Source organism: Varroa destructor, unplaced genomic scaffold (genome assembly GCF_002443255.2).
Source record: "Varroa destructor unplaced genomic scaffold, Vdes_3.0 BEIS01000001.1, whole genome shotgun sequence".
Lineage (NCBI taxonomy): Eukaryota > Metazoa > Arthropoda > Arachnida > Mesostigmata > Varroidae > Varroa > Varroa destructor.
The window spans coordinates 66,388,979-66,407,804 of NW_019211454.1; the positions used below are offsets into that span (position 1 = coordinate 66,388,979).

The window sequence follows — 18,826 nt, forward strand, 5'->3', positions numbered from 1 at the left end:
CGACGCGACATTGGATGGCAAACACCGAGAAGGAGGGACTAACAGAGAATCTGAAAAAGGACTAAATCACGTTTAGAACAATCATTCGGCATAGCCGCTATCACAAACTCTTGGAAGAGTCAAGATAGCCCGCAAGACTTCGGGCTCAATGTCTTACAGGGAGAACTCTCGACATTGTTGGGTCGATGCGAATGGACGGATACTGAATGACAAGGTCGATCGACAACATCAATCTAAGGTTTTTCCAAAACGGCAAGGTCCTCCAATTTTTTTCTCGAAACATATGAAGCGTTCTCCTTTTAATAGTCTGTACTCATAAGTAAACTGTATATTGGAGTCGTGATAACTGCATATTCCAAAAAAAAAAAAAAATGTATTTGCCAGGCTCAATTAAGCCAGCTTTTACCCTAATAACTCTTTAATTGAAGGATCCCTATAATGCATGGTGCATAAAGGAAGAGAAAACTCAATATAGTTGGTCGATTCTTAGTTCGAGGTTTACCGCACACCACACACTGTATAGCAGTCTCGACATCCGTATATAAGAATTAAGGTTTCAGCATAAGATCTGCAGGCAGCCCCGCGCAGGATTTTGTCTCGCTTGTGGTAAGTTTTTCAAGGCATGGTACAGCGTTCGACTCGTCGAAGTACTCTCCCAAAAGAACTTCAATGTAAAAAAGATCAAATGAGCATTTATCGATTTTTACATGTTTTTGTTATACATGCGCTCCGTATCTCAGATCGCAGCAGGACAGTGTTGTCGCCTATATATATATATATATATATATATATATATATATAATAGAAGAATGGAGAAGTATCTACCTGCTATCGGCACAATTTTCTCATTTAATTCTTGCCTATAACGTAGAGGCGATAATGCATACGCAAGATCAGTTAAACTGATCCTCTAGGCGAAAAAGGCTCCACCCTGTCCTTTGCTGAGACCCGTTTGTGGCTAGTGTATAGACAGCAACATCTTCCTTAGGCTTCATTAGTGCTACGTATAAAGGTTTCTAATAAAATTCAATAGGGACTACATGCGTGTAATGTTATCAAAAGCTTTCTCCGTTGTGCGAACGGGAAAATCATGTTAAGAGTGACAAAAATGTGGTTGGTTTAGCTAGACCACAATGGAAGCCTATTCATTGTCTCCACATTTATGTGTAGATGAGCGTATACATTTAAGAAAGTTAAATTACATTCTTTTCGAGCTCCAATAAGTCGGTGGGCCGTCTACTAGGGCAAGCCCATTGGTGATTCACTACTGAAGTTGAATGGGCATCATTGTGGCGGTCCATAAAAAGCTGCCCGCAAATACTAGCCTAAGAACTATTAGGAAGAGCAAGGAAGCACCTGTCGTCTATATGCTTCGCCTCAGGTATATGGCAAGAACGACGATTCATCCAAAGATTAAAACAAAATGTTGTATTTATGATCTGCGTTGCTAAAGTAGGGTCGAATATTCGAAAGCAAGCATTAACGGCGCGATTCTACCGAGGTTCAGTGACACTTTATTCCCTTTGAGACAGAGGATGAACAGACACGCCATCTTTCGAACGCGGCAGCTTCTTTTGAACACCTTGTCGCTTTGTCTGATATTTCCCTACCGCTTTGGTCACGCGTCGAATCACTACCTAGAAAATGTGTCCTTATTTCTTTTTGCCAATAGCCCGCGTCGCGCGCAGGCATCCAAGAAAAGCCTAAAACGGGAGACAGGACAGAGCAATTCTAAAAAGGTTGGATGATTGAGAAAACGGCTCAAAGGGATCTAGATAGAAGAGAGCGCGTAGTCGAGGCAAACATCAAAGCATCAAATGAAGCAGAATCACCATCATCATTACCATAGTCAGCATCAGCTTCATCATTCCGCACTTTGACTGCTTTTCACAGGAACACGTCTGCTTTACATGCAATGATGGAAGCGCCATGCCGCATAGCCGGGAGCCGACCTCACGTACTGTATGTACTCCTGCATGCTATAAGGACGACAGCAGCAGGGTAGCAAATATATGGAAGATGGAAAAATAGAAGAACTGAGAGCGACGATCAGGCAAAGAAAGCATGGAGACACTGCGCGGCAATGGAAGCAGACAAATTTGTCAGAGAAAAAGTGTCGAATGGCGAAGCTCCAGCTCCGCCTTTGCGCCACCCGCAATATATGTATATAGGCTCTCGACAAACTTACGAAGCAAAAGTAGCGGTTGGCATGATGTTCTGCCATGGGCGGAGGACAAAAGAACTGCTTAGCCGAACGAATGTAAACCCGGTCGGGATAACTGAAAAAATAGAACTCGAAACATGAATATTTGTGAATGTGTACATAGTATTAGTATTCAAGAGCTGGAATCGAAAGGAATCAAACACTGTAGATAGAGTAATTATGGCTGTGAATAGGTAATAGTTCGTGCACTAGAAAGGTTCATACCGGTATATACAGGGCGCTGGGAAAGTTTGCTATTTTTAACTGCTATTGTCCGCCAAATATGCTCTTTCAGGTTAAAAAACTTTTCTTTCTGATGCATTTGCTTATATAAAGTAAATTTCATCAACTGCTAATGGTTTCATGCGTTTCTAGGTCTCCCTCAACTTTTAGTTGAAAAAGATATTTCTATTCTAGCGTACACATCAATCCTGATTATAACGTATCTGTAAATTATTCTGATCATCCAACGATCCCAAATTGACTAACCAATTTCACATGCGAACTACTTGTGAACACGCTTTCTATAGTGCGTTCCTGGCTAACCAGCTCCGTTTCATTGGCTCCTATTTCTTTTCTACTGCAACATACTTCGTTTAGTGCATTTCTTCATCAAAACCCCTATTTCACCCGCTCGAACAAGCAGAAAGCTCAAAACGCGCCGTTGACGTCCGGGCATGAATACAACAGAAATCAAGATGGCTGCCAAACAGAATTAAAAAGGTTACAGGACTATGCAGCAGGCCTTACAGGCTCCTGCTGCCGCTGCCGCCTCACAACAAAGCTTGCTCAACCACTCACTCACCACCACCGCGACCGCCGGTACCGGCACAGAGCATTCGCTAAACTCCGATGTGTACTTCGATGGGGTAGTTTGCTTCGCCTGCTCGGAGCCATTGGGCGGCCGCTATCGTCGACGAAGATTGCGTCTTCGTGTGCTCCAAACGGTCTCGACCCAAGTCCCGCAGCAGCAGAGCAAGCGCATCGAGTGAGTAGCAAGCGAACGAATGAGAGGGATCGATGCAAAGTGCCTTTGTAGCTATACCAACGGCAGTGTGGCATAGGAAGTTCGGACGGCACTGTATGGCGTGGTATGTACACCCTTGTAGAAGCGGTAGCAATAGCAGGTTAGCAAGGTTGATGCCTTGAGGGCTCAGGAAAATGGGAGAGGGCCCCTGTTCGCATAGCAGTGGCGCAGTATGTTGCCCCTCGTGGCCCAGCGCACTGTACCACGATTGGCAAAACCCTACAGTACCGAAGAGTGTTTGCCGTGGTTGACACCATCGAGAGCGGGAGAAGGGGGTCAGTAGGGGGTTGAGGAGTCGACAGCGACGACGGACAGCCGATGGAGGACCTAGTTGGCGTTACGAGCGAAGGCTGACGGGGAAGATGCCGTCCATCGCCTATTGGCTTGCTTTCCTGCTCGCCTGCTTCTTCGTTCGTTCACCAGGCGAAGCGTGCGGGTCGGTCGCCAACGGGTCGGCGCTCAGCCACTGAGCCGCAGCATTGCACTGCGTTTACTCGTCCGTGAAGACCCTAAAGTTACAGACTGACGAGAGAAACAGCGGGAAAGAGGGAGAAGCTGAGATTGAGGCTAAAGGCCAATGGCGGCCGCAACTTCTATATACCATCATTGCTGGCACGCTACTGCTTTCGCTGCCTCTTCTGCCGATGCTATGGATCTGTCTATGGCGGATCGCAGACATTGCCTATCGATTCCTTTGCCATAACAATTCTACTACAACTACTACTTTTACTGTCGAACACGAACAAACGCTTGTATCATTTCATGCGATCACTGTTGTTAGTTCTGCATTCAGAACGGCGCGGCAAAAAAGTATAACCCTGGAACTATTAATATGAATCACAGGTCAAATAAAAGCGATCAGTTATTGTACTAGTCATTGTGAGAAAGTTGGGACAAACGCATTGCATAACGTTTAGGCAACTGAGAAACAGCTTCAAAATTGAGACCTATCACGTTTGCTGATGCGCGAAGCCCATGACTTCTGCGTATAAGAACCTCTCTTTTTCCTCTAGCATCACTAATATCTTTTTGTCGTATCTACGTTTGTAGGTTCAAGCCAGAATAGCGCACGAAGGGAATTCGTTTGAAGTGCACAATTATTCACTGCGGTTCTAATCAGCAGTAATTACATACTTAGCGAACAAAGCACTGACCTGAAACTATACTCTAGGTATTGCGGTATTGTACTTTCAGCAATTGTATATGGACAAATAATAAGAAACGATAAGTTCACCTCCTCATAAGGTACCTAATCATAATGTACTAAATACTCGACAAATAGAAAAAAAAAATCTATAGTTTTGGTTGCGGTGATCTTTGCTAAAAAGCCTGTTGCCATAGTTCGAATGACAGGAAATAACAACTTTGACCCTGAAGCTGATCAAAGCAGTTCTAAGCGTTGCCAAATTGTTCAACAATTTGTAGAAAAATATAGCAGGCTTAAACTACTTTCATTTACGTTATCATAAATTTTGTCCTAATCTCGAAATCGCTGTATCTGTCCATTCCACCTCAATTCCTCATTAGGCTTCTGTGAGCAATCCGCTCTTTTCTAGTTATATGCTGTGGCAGGTCTCTGTACGGTAAGTGCCTTCGCTGGACAACGTAGTGGCAAACATATAGAAATAGAATTGGTTCTGTTCAAGTTCAAGCAAGCATTGAAGTAATCTGAATTTCAAATGTGAATCAACCCCACCATTACTTTGAGCACAGGGGGTCAGAGGGTGTTTGGACCCTCATCCATACTCAATATCAGATGCCCTCATTTGGCTGCAACTGCGAATTCAACCCCCATCTTCACCCGCGTCAGCTCTCCCAAGTCGGGAAGTCAAAAGCGGAAAAGCCAAAACCATCATCATGGCTGAGAGACCATTGAATGTAAATGCACGCCATCGTACCATTTACGCCACCCCACCAATTGTCGTAATCGTCGGCCTGAAGAAGCGATGTAGATAATATGTAGATAGGTACTATATGTGTGTATATGCGAATGTGTACATCATGTCGGACCACCATCAGGTTGTGTCCGTCGATTCTGTGGCTGAAGTCCGATGGGAATGAAGAAGCAATGGCACCTCGCCGCATTTCCCTAAGCCAATGGCAATGGCGACCATCTGTCGCTAACCAAAGAATGTGAGCCCTGTTATGCTGCTTTATGCAAGTAAAGCCTGTGTGAATGGCTCTTTTTAAAGCTGCTTCGTCGTCCTTTCTATTCTATCCTATCTACTGGAACGGATAGCCCTTTTATATCTAACACTCCATCTTCTGGCAAAAAGCGGTTCGCCATATTGCCGTAACAAAAGAATTCAATGTCGAATGCTTTTGCTATATCTAAGTGAAAACCGATATTTGAATGGAACCTATGCATGTGCTAACAGAGACATCCATGACGGACGTATCTATTTTACGTAGCTTTCATACGTTTTGGGCACCGTTTCAGTTCATGGCTTAAACCGTGCAGAAGTCATTTCCAAAAATGGTCATCTCAAAATAACCTTTGAATGTCAGTTGTGAATGAAGTAATGTTGCTACGTTTAGGCTCATTGAGGTCTCGCTCGAACGCGCCATACATAAAAATGTACAACGGACTAATAATTCGAATTGAAATGTAGACAAAAAGTCTAAAAATTCAACAATTTTTAGAGTCTGAAGCGTGTACGATTGTGTAAACATTTACAAGAAGATTGAATACGGACTACTAAATAGCCGATTGGTAGTGTCTGATCTACAAGCAACCTTGAATATGTGCACGAACGTTGCACGATCATCGTAGACACTTCTGATAAATACCCAGTCCTTTCAATTTAATCCTTACGAATTTAACACCACATCTTACTATCTGTGTCTGCTTTAGCTGTGCATCATATTTGCCCTGGTGCTTGATCCGCTCCTCCATGCAGAGGCTAATATTTCTTCCGTCTGGAGAATTTCCTCATTTTTATGGAAATGAAATACCTACCTGGTAAAGGAGTTGGACCCTACTAAACGGGGCCATATAAGGACACAAAGATGAAACGGGAGGTGAACTGAAGTTAATTGCACACATATACTCTACTCAGAACTATATATACATAAACTGTATTCCTTGGCATTGTACCATTTGATTCCCACGTAAAAAAATGAACATTGTTGAATGCTTACAAACATAGAGCTAACTGATTTTGTTCTTTCTTCGAATAGCAAAATCTCTATGGTTGATGCTGCTCGGTAAAGTGTACTATTTTATAGAATCCATTCATAATGTGTACCACATTTATGCATTATAAATCATCAGGGTCGAAGCTACGAAGCGCCGGAATTGGCTATTGCTTCACAGAAGTATCGCACGGGCACTTGCGTCCACGACCATACACTTGACATTTACGAACGAACTTAAGCATGACATTAAATTAAGAAAAATTAGAAATAACGCTAACATTTATTTTCTACTATGGAGGTAGAGGTACTTTTGACAAAACAATTGCACGTAATGTCAGAACGCCGCTCATGCGTGCCGAGTTAGTCGCACGTGAAAAATGCATACATATAGAACTGCGGCGTCTGTCCTGGTTGTGATGGTCACTCGTGGTCTAGAATAGATGCTTTCAGGGTAAGGTCCGCAGAACTTTTTTCGGGTGTACGATTATCAGATGCCACCATTTTTGCTACATTGTAGATAGCAGAAAAAATAAGCTTTAATTCCCCATGGCTAGCTGCGACCTATTCATATATATATATACAGGGTCAAAACAGCGAAAGACACAAACTAGAAGAATTTTAAGTCAGTGGATAATTTGTGTTCAAATATCCCAATAAAATATCACTATTTCATGAACGTTCATCACTCAAACAATTCGCAAGAGAAACTCTTAGTGACTTCCGTTTCCGGAACCGGTACCTGTCTAGTGATGAAGCTAGTAAGCGTGACGTGGGTACTTGCAAACAGAAGTTGTACCAACACTATAATCATTCGCAGTAAAATTGGTCAGTCGCATAGAGGTTTATTCTTCGTTTTTTGTACTGAGCGTTATTTACCAGTTTTAGTAACATAGTTACTTCTTGCTGCCTGGCCTGAAACTCATAGGGTCTTATACATATGTACACCGAACCCAAAAGCTATTGAGCGTTTTGCCTTAATGTCAGACAAATAATGTGTTTGTGTGTACCCCACTGGCTGTTAATAATTTACCTATCTCTATCTGGAACTCTACGACCGGCACCGATGTCTTTACACAGTGAAGATTTCCCTTTGACAATGCTAGAGACAGCGGAAGGCATTAGGTATCACACATCTCTCAACTACTATTGCGATGTTCCTTCTGCACCAATACGATTACTGACGGCCCGATTATTACGGCTGTTACAACTAGCTTTACTACTGCAACTAGTCCCGTTAGAATTTCTTTTGCCGTTCCTTTAAGCGATCAGGAAAATAATCCGTAGTGGCTCTTGCTAAAAACGTGGCCTTTAACCCGCCAGTTCTCCTCTCTCTGCCGTAAGTCTCTTAAGCCAGTAACTGTTTTAAACTCCCTCACAAATATGACGCGCTACCGCAAAAAGTATAATAAAAAAAAAAAAAAAACATGGAAAGAAAGAATAAGCGAAGAGCGGAAAATTAACGCAGCCAACAAAACAATGGCTCCCACCTTCGCTTCTCGCTTGCGCCGCCGCTGTTGATGTTGTCGGAACCGAGGAGCAACGATAATAAATTTTAACATGTCTCACCCCCTCCCCCCCCCAGGCGTCCGTCTACTCGAGTTTGGTCCGTGATGGTTGGCAGAGAAACAGGAACGGAAGGGCCGCCAACACATCTAGCATCACCGTCATCGTCGTTCCCCCAGCTCTGCGGCTGCGACTCACTCATCGAGAAACGGGTAGAAGTATGCGACCGGGGCAAACTTAATGACCGTGGAGGTGTCCCAGTGACTGTGATAGTGATGCTCCTTAGTGAGCTTTGCCAAAAGCATCTTGCCGGATCAGCAAGAACAAAGTTTTATTTTTGGTCCAAAACAGGCCGCAAGAGTAGCAAAGAGGTTCATCAGCGGGAATTGTATGATATAGGTAGTTTCCTGAAATGGTGTGAACCATGATTCGGTGCTCATTAGCATCTTGTGGATATATTATACAGATTACTTTAATATTATTTGTACAAAGCAGATTTGTCTAGAATAGATTTGCAACTAAGTGTTTATCTAAGGCCAGCGTAACGCTCAGTTTAAAGCAGTTAAGTAGACATGTTTCATGTCAGATAAAAACCGCAAAGAATCTAACGCAAACAAGCCTTTCTATTTAATTTTGTCAGAGGTCGATAAGCGGACCAATCAAAGTGCAAATTAGTCGTCTAAGCCGGCCCAATATTCCATTACATTGAACACTGGATATTCCATTTCCAATAAAAGGGTCAAACCAAGCTAAATCGATACCGATCTGTAGTATACGCGTAACAGCCGACCTAACCTCGATTAAATTGGTTGAAGTCAAGTAGACCATGGCCTGCTTTCATTGGGAGTGTGTCAAGGAGACGAAACAGAAGGTCGACAAAGGAACGTAACGAGCACTACTAGGCACTAGTGACACATAAGAGGCAAGCAACTACTGAAGAATACAAGTTGGATTCAAACCCTCCAAAAGAGGACCAGTGACCTTTATTGTGGTCGAATACAACTCCCTTGTTGTTATATTGTGTAAAATGTACGACTCTTAGTAAGTAGTGGGTTTAACAAACGCGTTTCCAAGAAAAGGTATAAAAATCTAATCTATTTTAAGTAGAACTTCCTTCTCATCGAACGTGAAATGTGCCAAAGGCAATGACTGGACTACAAACTGCATTAGTTCGTGCTCGCATAAAATTGCAAACAACCTGCACCAGGTAGAGTTTTACGCACAGTTAGGTAGAACAGTTTAGCTATGGTCAATCCGCTTGGCCGTGCCTAAGTTACAGAGGTAATATGGGGGGTCTTTATTCTCTATCCGACCATGATACGGCTGAGAGTCTTCTATCTTGGCAGGGCAGATGGCAGTGGGACATTCTATCTGACCAGGGTTAATGAAGCCCTCTATCTGGCCAAGCAGGTGGAGTTCCTGGCAGTATCCTGTGCATATTTATCCCTATCTCCTACTGCCACACGATGCCATGTGAGAAAAGTAAGTACGGAAGCGGGATTCCTCCCTTTTTTTGAAGGGAAGGCCGTTGAGTCTTCAACTTTTTTCGTTCTCCTGAATTGCAAAGCGATACCAGTGCAAAACTAAGGCAGGTTGCATAAACAGGATGTGGTGGGTACGATTTGGGTCTAAGGAAGGGTAAACGAGGAAACTGTTCCCGTGCTTCTATCTGAGAGCTTCTGCATGTATATAAGGATGTCTGAATAGTACGTGAGCAGAATGCAGTCTCCATGGATTCGCGAAACCGAGGCCACGTAGCAGCAGAGACGCTGCTTAAATATGTGGCGCCCGCTTTTCTCTTTCCTACAGTGACTGAGTTCCTGCCTGGCTTGACTTCGGTGGCAGGGCCCGAATCACGAAGCAGCAGCCGCTGTGAACTACATTCGGACTCCGTCCTTTATCAGGTTTTGTCTAGAGCCGGTTGTCAGTTCTCTATCAGCGTGACGCCAGTAGACCGCAAAATGGGTTGATAGCATGAGCGTCATGGATACAGCGTAGAAACACGAACTTGGCGCACAGACTCTCTATGAAGTATGGCGATTTTCATCATCTATAGTAGCGGCAAGCCTCTTTAGATGATGACAATCGTTTCACGTTCTTTTCGCTGTCGCTTAGACCTTTGCAGCAATTCTATCCCTTAGGCTCTATATATGTTTACTCGTACAGTGTCGATAACAGCTGCATATTTGAGAGTGTCACAAAGAATAGGTTGAACGCTCGACACGGATATCTGTATATCGGCAACCGATGCCTTTACTCTTAGTTTCCGTTAAGACCGAATAATTTCTGTTCTGGCGGCATGCGCAAAAGCTCGTCTTTGCGTAGTCATATAGAGCTGCGAAGCCTAAAAGCCTTCCGCGATGGCCAAGGATTATATTGAATACTTCAAGCCACAGGTAACGTGTCTTCACTGGATGCGACTTAGAGCCCGTGGCTAGAGGCAGGACTCGCTGTTGAATAGAGGAGCACTCAGCCCTTGAGTGTTTTGGCCTCACGTTAGACTCACTTCGTAATACCGCGAGTGTAGGTACATATCAACACGTTTATATGTTTATGTATGTATGTATATAAGGTCACATATAGGTTTTTCCAGTTCTAGTATGTATACACACCTTAGCAACTCAACCCGTAGGCGATAGTACCGACGCCATCCGATCTCATCGTACCCCTTTGCCTATGTTTGTATATGTATAGTAATCTAAGTATGTATATATATATATATATATATATATGGTGGAATACAGCGCATTTTCTGTCGAGAATGCCAGAACCTATATGTGCTTGTCCCTAAAGTCCCCAAGGCCCCAAGATAAACCCATGCAGTATCCTGCTCGCCTAGTTCAGAAGGCCCAAGTAGCTACTCATGGGCAGTACACCAGCCAAACAGTGACTGTGTTCGTCCCATACAATTCGGGTGAACGTTTCGAAGAAGCAGAGATGCGTTTATTTCAGCCTGATCCATGCCGCGCGCGCCCACGCAGAGGTATGACCTCCACTATACAATAGAGTGGGAAGGAGGGAATAGTAGCAATGGACACTAACAAATGCTTGCCCGACGACCGACCGAACGAATGCCCTTTGCGCTAGCCGAAACACTCCATATAACCCTTGTACGCAACCCCCTTGAGCGCCGTGCAACGGGAGCATGCATATGGAGCTGGACGACTGTATTGCAGTCTAGCTTTAACCGAAGAGACCCCTGCCACAGAACAATTGGGTTGACCGATTGCACAGAAGATGCTTCACGGACGCTTTTAGTGATGGGGGCTGATTCCACATATACTCGACCTAAAAGCAGACGTGCACACACACAAGAAAGTTTTTATGTGTGTGTTTATAGACGTACATTTATAGCATATACATTATGTGTGAGCGTATTTGTTTATCAGCGGGGTGGGAAACAAGAATGTCTTTTGTAGCTCGAAGCGGAAAAGACTCGAGACCATATACGGTGTCCCCGTGGATGTTTTATATACATAATACTTGTACGCTACCCCAGTTCGGGTTTCCTGCGCAACGGCGAAGGTTTCTCAGGTTTGCAGAGATCTCTAGGCCTTACTGAGTGGCTGATTTTATCATTCCCAGGGGCAACAGGGCGGGATATTAACGTATTAAAGACATGAAACATGTTAAAGGGCCTTTTGAAGTGGACATAAGAAGGTAACAGAACGGTGATTTCTTAAAGCTATCGAGTGAACTTGGAAATCAATGCACATTACTGACCTTTAGTAATAATTGATTGCAGTATGCACCCATATTGTTTGCTACTGTCTTAATGTAACTGATTTTTCATCCTAGTCAATAATTTTAAGATTAAGGTCTTCTGGGAGAAGATCTCATGGGTCTAAGGAAGAAACACAGACATATATATATATATATATCCGGCAAATAATGATATTTTACTTTTGCTAGTCTAAAGTAGTTTTAATCAAAAACATATATTTAATGATTATGGGTTCGGAGAAACATCTCCGGATTTTGGTCCTACGACCTTTCAACTGGTCTATGGGATAACCGGCAACCCTCAAACCCAACTGTAAGGCGGCACAACTTTGAAATACGCTTTGAAGGTGAGCAGTCTTTCTGAGTAAAGGTACCGCATCGCACATAGCACTTTTTTTTTTATAATAAGTGCAGTCTATTGTTTTTTTGCCAGCAGAGTTGCAGCAGGTCTTTAAGCATGAACTCAGAATTAGTGAGAGCGAAAAGCTGAGCTCCTAAATAAAAACGAAACGCGCAATCTCTTCATATTTCAGAGTGGAATTCCTATGGGTAGGGTACTGGCGAAAAGAAAAAGCGTAAGACTCAACTGGGAAAACACAGAGCAGAGTTAGCAGTAGGAAAAACCGGGGGGGAACGACAGAGCACCGAACGCTGACGACGGAAGACGTAACAGGCGAGGAGAACAAGAATGCGTGCACAGCGGTGAATAACAAGCTAGATATATGAGGAAACAGCGAGAGAAAGCCTGAGTCAGTGCTCAGTTATAAAAAGTACTCAGGGAACGAAATAAGTAATAGGGAGAAAGCGAATCAGTCGAAGGAAGTGGAAGGAAAAGGAGTTCCTATGGACGTGTGGGTGATACACAATAAAGACAGAGATGTTGAAGTAGAGTACAGTTTTTGGTAGCACTGACATACGTACATGTAAAGGTGTAGAGAGAAGCGCAAGTATGGGAAAAGAAGATCCAAATCCTATTGGGCTCAAACTGGGGGAAGCGTGCGCTACTCATTTAAGTGGGGACGCACACGCTAAATGCCGCAGTAGCAATATCTACCTAAGTAGCAATAACGTTATAGCAACCGCTGGAGAGGCATGGAGAAATCAAGGGCTATGGGATAGCACTAATTGGGAGGCGCCCCTTGGAGCACTCCATTATCAATGCCGCTGACTCTCCAAACTTCACTTGCTACATTTTGATTCGAGCTTGCCCGCTCGACGAAAACGTACAACGATGATGCCAGAGACTTAGTTCCCTCTAAAGCTAATATGAGTAGGAACGGAAGCGATACATAATTCTCCTCGAGCCAGCAATATTATTATATGATTCTGATTATGGACACGGTAGGTAAGATAGCACATATTACGCGCAAACTACTAAATTTACAACCAAAATTCTGCTGAGTAATTTTTAAGTAGAAGAAAAACTAATCGTTAGGGGCTAGATAATATGACTACATAATAAATATTCAATTGTATAGAGTTACACACTTACCGGAGTCGAAGCTACCTGGTTACCATTGTGACAGTATCTCTGTAAAGCAAAAAAAAATCTGTTTCAATGGACATCTATTTCTTCGCTTTCTATACGCATTTTTGATTTAGTAGAAAAATTTATATTTGACATTATAAGTAATAATACAACATAGGCGACAAAACATGCGTATAAGAGACTGTTCGCTGTTGTAAACGGAAGTGAATAGATTCAGAATAATATACACCATTTAATAAATTTATTCAATCCTCTAAACATGAAAAGTCTCAGGGTGTTTTTTTTTAGGACACTTACGTAGTTGCTAAACTAAACTGTCATTGATTGAGCTGCACATAGGACTCATTAATAGGCACCCAGATGAGCTCTACGAAGGTTGTGCGACTAAAGAATTACGTTAGTCCCAAGAATTTCGTCCGCTCTAGCTTCAGGTAGGTTCAGCTTTTCCATCCGTCGATATCGCGCATGATCTTCTATAAAATGTTTGTACTATCACATTTTTTCACTCATCTTGTCCCCGTCTAAACATCACGTTTCGCCACTCTGCTTGACTGCCCCTATCGTCCGTAAAAACTGCATAGTCGTAATGCAATTTTACGCGCACCACGATCGGGTCGACTCCTGTCGGCAGAGGTGTAGACGTCTTCATTCGGTCCACTACCTTCTGCCAAGGCCCATATCCTACTTCAATTCAGCAATACAGTAAGCAAACGTACCCCAATGTCGAGCCCTTTTTGCACTTTCAATGTCCACCTCCCTCATTAGGTAGGTAGGTAGGTATACATCTATAGAGTGTCACCTTTACTCGGCACCGTCTGCGCTTCGGGTTCTTCAGCTCTGTCACGGCTACAGTTAAGCAGACACTTTTAGATGGGGTTTACCCTGTCAGAGAGGCCTTTTGTCTCGGGTACCCCCGACTTTCGCAGCTTTCTATGCATGCCTCTAGTCTTTGCCTTATTTTTAACAAACCCATTTTAAACTGATTGTGAGAGAGTCAGCACCCTCTTTCAATGCGTGTCAATCGGCAATGCACTCAGTTTCTCTCTAAGCTCGTTATGCGCAAGCAGGATCTGTCACCCCCCTTTATGACCCATCCGACGTTTCCTAGACCCTCCTCTAGTCGCCCCAAAGATTTTCGACATCTAATGCAGCTTCCATTTTTTTCCTTCTTATCTTATAAACATATGCACTTGTATCTAATTATCTCTACTATATTTGGCCTATCGGATGCTTTTTGTTACCACTGTTTCTGGTCGGCTCATTCAATTTTCAACGTTATACTAACTGCTTTACTGAATTACAACAAGCGAATCAAATAAATCAGTGATTTATATTTGGTATACTGCGTATATTCGGGGGCGCTGAAAAGTGCTCACTCGTCATGTTCAGTCTGATCCTATTAATTAACTATAGCGGAAAATGAGGCATAACATGGAACTTCATTTCATTCAGTAGCTGGCATCAGTTGTATGCGTCGCGCATAACTTGTTTTCGTCTCAAATACATTGTAGTCTAAGCAAGTAGATATGGATCACAACGATCTGCATTGTTGGGATACAACATTTTCACTATAATAGCAGTCGTCTATTTAACTTTTCATTTTAGTTTTTCGTTAGAATTTTTGATGTGAGCCATGGCTAGTTAGGTCAGTCTCTTGGTCTTGATATTTACGTACTTGAAGCTTTACAAGCGCTTATTTCTGCACGCTATCAAAGCACACAGGGGCACCTAGCTAACCCATTTACCCCACGACAACGTATGCCATGCCCTATAACTACGTAGATACTTTATTATTAACCGATACGAGCCTTAGATCAGCAGAGTCATTTAGGTCGTTGCACGGTTTCTAGGACACAGTATGTTTATGTACGATATTTTATGCATATATTCAGGATCGATGAATTATGTCGGAACGGTTTTTATAACTTTGAATTTGCACACTTCAGGTATCGACATTGGTAAGCTTGAGTACTAGATATGCTAACGTTATTACATTCATACTTAAAGATGAGTAAAATTTCTGTATAATCGTACTTATAATGAGGGTCCAGTTTAAATCCATAAACTTTGTTAGAACTGCCGGCACTCTAGAGAAACGCAGCGACATTGAACTATTTCTAAAGCGGTTCTTCACGGCTTATAGAACAAATAGATTATATGCAATAATAATAATAATAATAATAATAATACAAAATTTGTGCAGAAGCCCAAATTGACCTGCGTTTATTGGTATCGTGCATTATGAATGACTGCTGGCTGGTAACAACGATCGACTCGGACCTCTATTGTCAGCAGGAAATAAAGCTACAGCAAGTCATTGAAACGAATCGACTGGAACTACTATAGGCGTCGTCTTTTACCATTATTATGCCAGACCACATACATCTTTACTGCATACTTTAGCTACTTTCCAAAAATTGAGAAAACCTGGATGGGAAATTTCTATGAATCCGCCGTATAGCTAAAACCTTGACCCATCAGACTATCATCTGTTTCGCTTTGCACAGAACTTCTTTAATGTAAATTGAGTTTCAATGAACGGCTGCTTTTTTCGCCCACAGGCTACAGAGATTTTACAGTGACGGGATAGATTAGTAATGTTATTTTGAAATTTTGGCTTGAAACGATCAATACCTTTTCGACAGCTCACTATGTTGATTTTTTTTCATCCGTTCCGTTTGAACTTGTTCCTTAACCGTGGATTAGCTGGCGTGAGCATTAGCAGGCATATGATATAAAGTTTTGCTAAAATTCGCCTTATTGTTTGTCTTTCTTCAATAGTCACAAGGTTCTATATCTGCACCAGTCGTTACTTGTGTCATCAAGCGTTCTCCAAAGTTTTCAATGAGGAAACGTATCGATGTTTGAACGTCGGTCAATTTATCGGTGCGGACAAAGGTTGACCATGAATGAATACCCTTAAGTCAAATGACACAAAGATGTTTAAATAACTATGAATAAAACCTGTTTTATACTTTTGGCCTGTTCACCAGCTAAACCAGGGGCCCATAAAGTTTCTAAAAGGGTTCACGGTATTGGGTTCAATGTGCAGAGATTTTTCTTGATTCCATTCATGCAAGCTTTACCACTGATTATTTTGCGCTTACCTTTCTATCTATCACAATTGACAAAAACGAGAGGTCAAGTAGAAGGTGAAAAAGAAGTCGGGTATTCTCATCGAATATACATACTGTAATGAACTAAATTGTAATACGATTTTGTTAACAAATATACGTGAGCGGCGGCGGCTATATAAAGCTCAAAAAAAGTGGTTGTAAGGTACTCGTTGCCATCCTCAAACGACAAACCTAAATCGGTCCTTTTCATTTCCATCGTAGCAATGGAATGACAAGAGACTTTCGAGTGTCCTCGTCGAGAATCTGGGCGTCTCTGGAAACTTCCCTCCCCCGACTATTTACGGAACAAATCCAGAAAAGGGGTCGGGGAGTACGAATGTCCGCGAAAAGAGTGAAATTGGTCCGTCGATCAGATGACAATTTAGGCCCAGAGGCTTCTACAAAGAATCCTGTCTGGTATGATTACTTGTCCGGTATATGGCGAGACTTCAAAGTAAAACTAACGCAACGGGGGGTTTACCGAGGGAATTCGGAAACCCACACAGTATGTACGCTACGCAGTAGCTGCTAGAAGAAAGAATCAGCAAACCCTAATTTTTTCCCGCTTCATCATGGCGGCACGAACTAGATATCTTGCCGAATCAGTCAACGTAGCACGAAACTACAAGCCAGCATGGCTTGATCATAATCTTGTTGCTCTTGCTAGATAGCAGCTTGGGTCAGCCGTCAATACAGGACATGTCAGAGCCGAATGTTAGAGGACGCGAGTTTCAAATCTAACTTGAAGACAAACCAGTGTGCAAACCTCATATTGTGTCTATTTTAGGAAAGTAAAGTTGTCGATCGCTCGCACTTAGCAGATTCCATAAATGATGATCGAGCTTTCATAGCGTCGATCGGGCCACGAGCTACTGCTAATCTAATAAGTCCAACAGGTTGGGCCTACGATTAAACGGATTGCTCTTAGGGAGGGTGTACCGTCCCATTCCGGTTCGAGGGGTTAAAGGTCGGTCGAATTGGCCGCAAGAAGGGCCAATAGTATCTGAAATTGTTCGTTGACTCCAAACTCAGGACTTTCTGGACAGAGGGTATAGGGCTTGGACTTGGGTATATATATCGAACAATGACAAAACGTGCTAACGAAGGAGGCGAAACAACAAAAGGAGTTTGCTACGAATGTTTATCGATCTTCCGATGTGCAGCTTACTAAAGCAAATAACGCACCGCCACTGTCTTTTAAGGAAACGGACAGCCATGGTTACAGGGCGTTGGGAGTTACTGACTGTGAGATGAGAGAACGAGGGCATCGTTTTTGATAAGCGCGTCCGAGTTGTGATGACCTGAATTCGTTAGTGCTTTTAGAGAGCGTATGTGGGTCCTTCCTGCCAGGGGTGAAGTTAAGCCAGCTAGCTTTAATAACTGTGTATAGCATTTGTTGTATGCCAATATAAGCCGGGGTACCGATTCAACCGCACGATACATTGTAGAATATCAATGTTCGACGAATGTTAATAACTGTGATTAATTCATATATTCATAGTTAGGCAGCAGATCAACGAACTAAGATATACTTGGTCCAACTAAATATCCAGCCCTCTGGAATCTCTGGAATAGCTCACCTTTATAAATCTCAAACTTCCTTTTAACTGCTGTCTCTCTCTGCTTTCCTCAACTCCACAACAAGTTTTTAATAGCACGCTTTGCTTAAAAGAGCGTTAATAACGTTACACTTTTTACCACTGGTATGTTCGTACATATTTCAAGGCCTAGTTCTCTGTTCTAGACGTAACCAGTAGACAGGACAGCAAAGCCTTTTCTCGCTACACCCTCACTAGATCTTATTTTGCCTTATTGTCGCAGTAACCGTTTGTGGTGTTTCGGAATAGCTAGGCTACACTCGCTAAGCCGATGGCTGCAATGTACGAATCCCAGTTTATGATGTGAGCACCTGCAACTGGTGCTGCACATTGTACATCCATTAGTTTACAGCAAAGGCGCTTTGAGAGAAAGCCAAAGTAGGGTTAAAGCAGATGGCCATCAGTAGATGGCAAGGGGCAACAAAATAGACTACTCCTCTCGAAATCCTAGGAGACGCGCACCTAAGAGACGTGATAGACCGTAAATAGACCGTAGATCAGCAACAGCTGCCCCGAAAATTTCTCAACGCCGCCCAACCACGGCTATCAGAGCTCCAAGGAGAACCTAGAAGTCGTGCAACCTTTGATGTCTGTCTCTGTCTGCACATAACTATAATAAAGCCTTTCCCAGGTTTTGTGCATGCCTTTGTTTGCCTTCTAGACTTAGTAACTTCCTGAATTTTTTTCCATTTTCTTTAGGATACTGTTTTGTTTATCTAATTTTTTCTTCGTTTTCGCTTCTCAAGCCTCCTAATGGAATCGTGCTTATAGGGAAAGATTAATAATCGACCTTTTAGTAGCGTACGTAATAATAATATAAGAAGAAAAAGAAACAAATATATAACTACCTGTCGGCTGAGCCATAGCCGTTAGCGTATGCAGTGTTTGCTTATGATGAAAAGGGGCTCGCTGATTTATTGAACACCGTAGTTCGTCTTGTCAGCGTCTCGTCAATGAACTAACATTCTTTCTCACACAACATTAGAGCGGTACACGTGGTCCGTAGCATCGATTCTCTAACAAATACAG

The 18,826-nt window shown here is 42.7% G+C and overlaps 1 protein-coding gene across 6 annotated transcripts in view; it reads right to left on the reverse strand.

The window, feature by feature from the left end:
* LOC111243454 (teneurin-m-like) overlaps nucleotides 1-18,826 on the reverse strand; it is a 131,273-nt gene that overhangs the window by 49,979 nt on the left and 62,468 nt on the right. For all 6 annotated transcript variants that reach the window (XR_015322724.1, XM_022789076.2, XM_022789058.2 and 3 more), the window contains one exon: nucleotides 13,087-13,125. The gene's annotated coding sequence lies outside the window, so the exon portion shown is untranslated. The remainder of the gene's footprint in view (nucleotides 1-13,086; nucleotides 13,126-18,826) is intronic.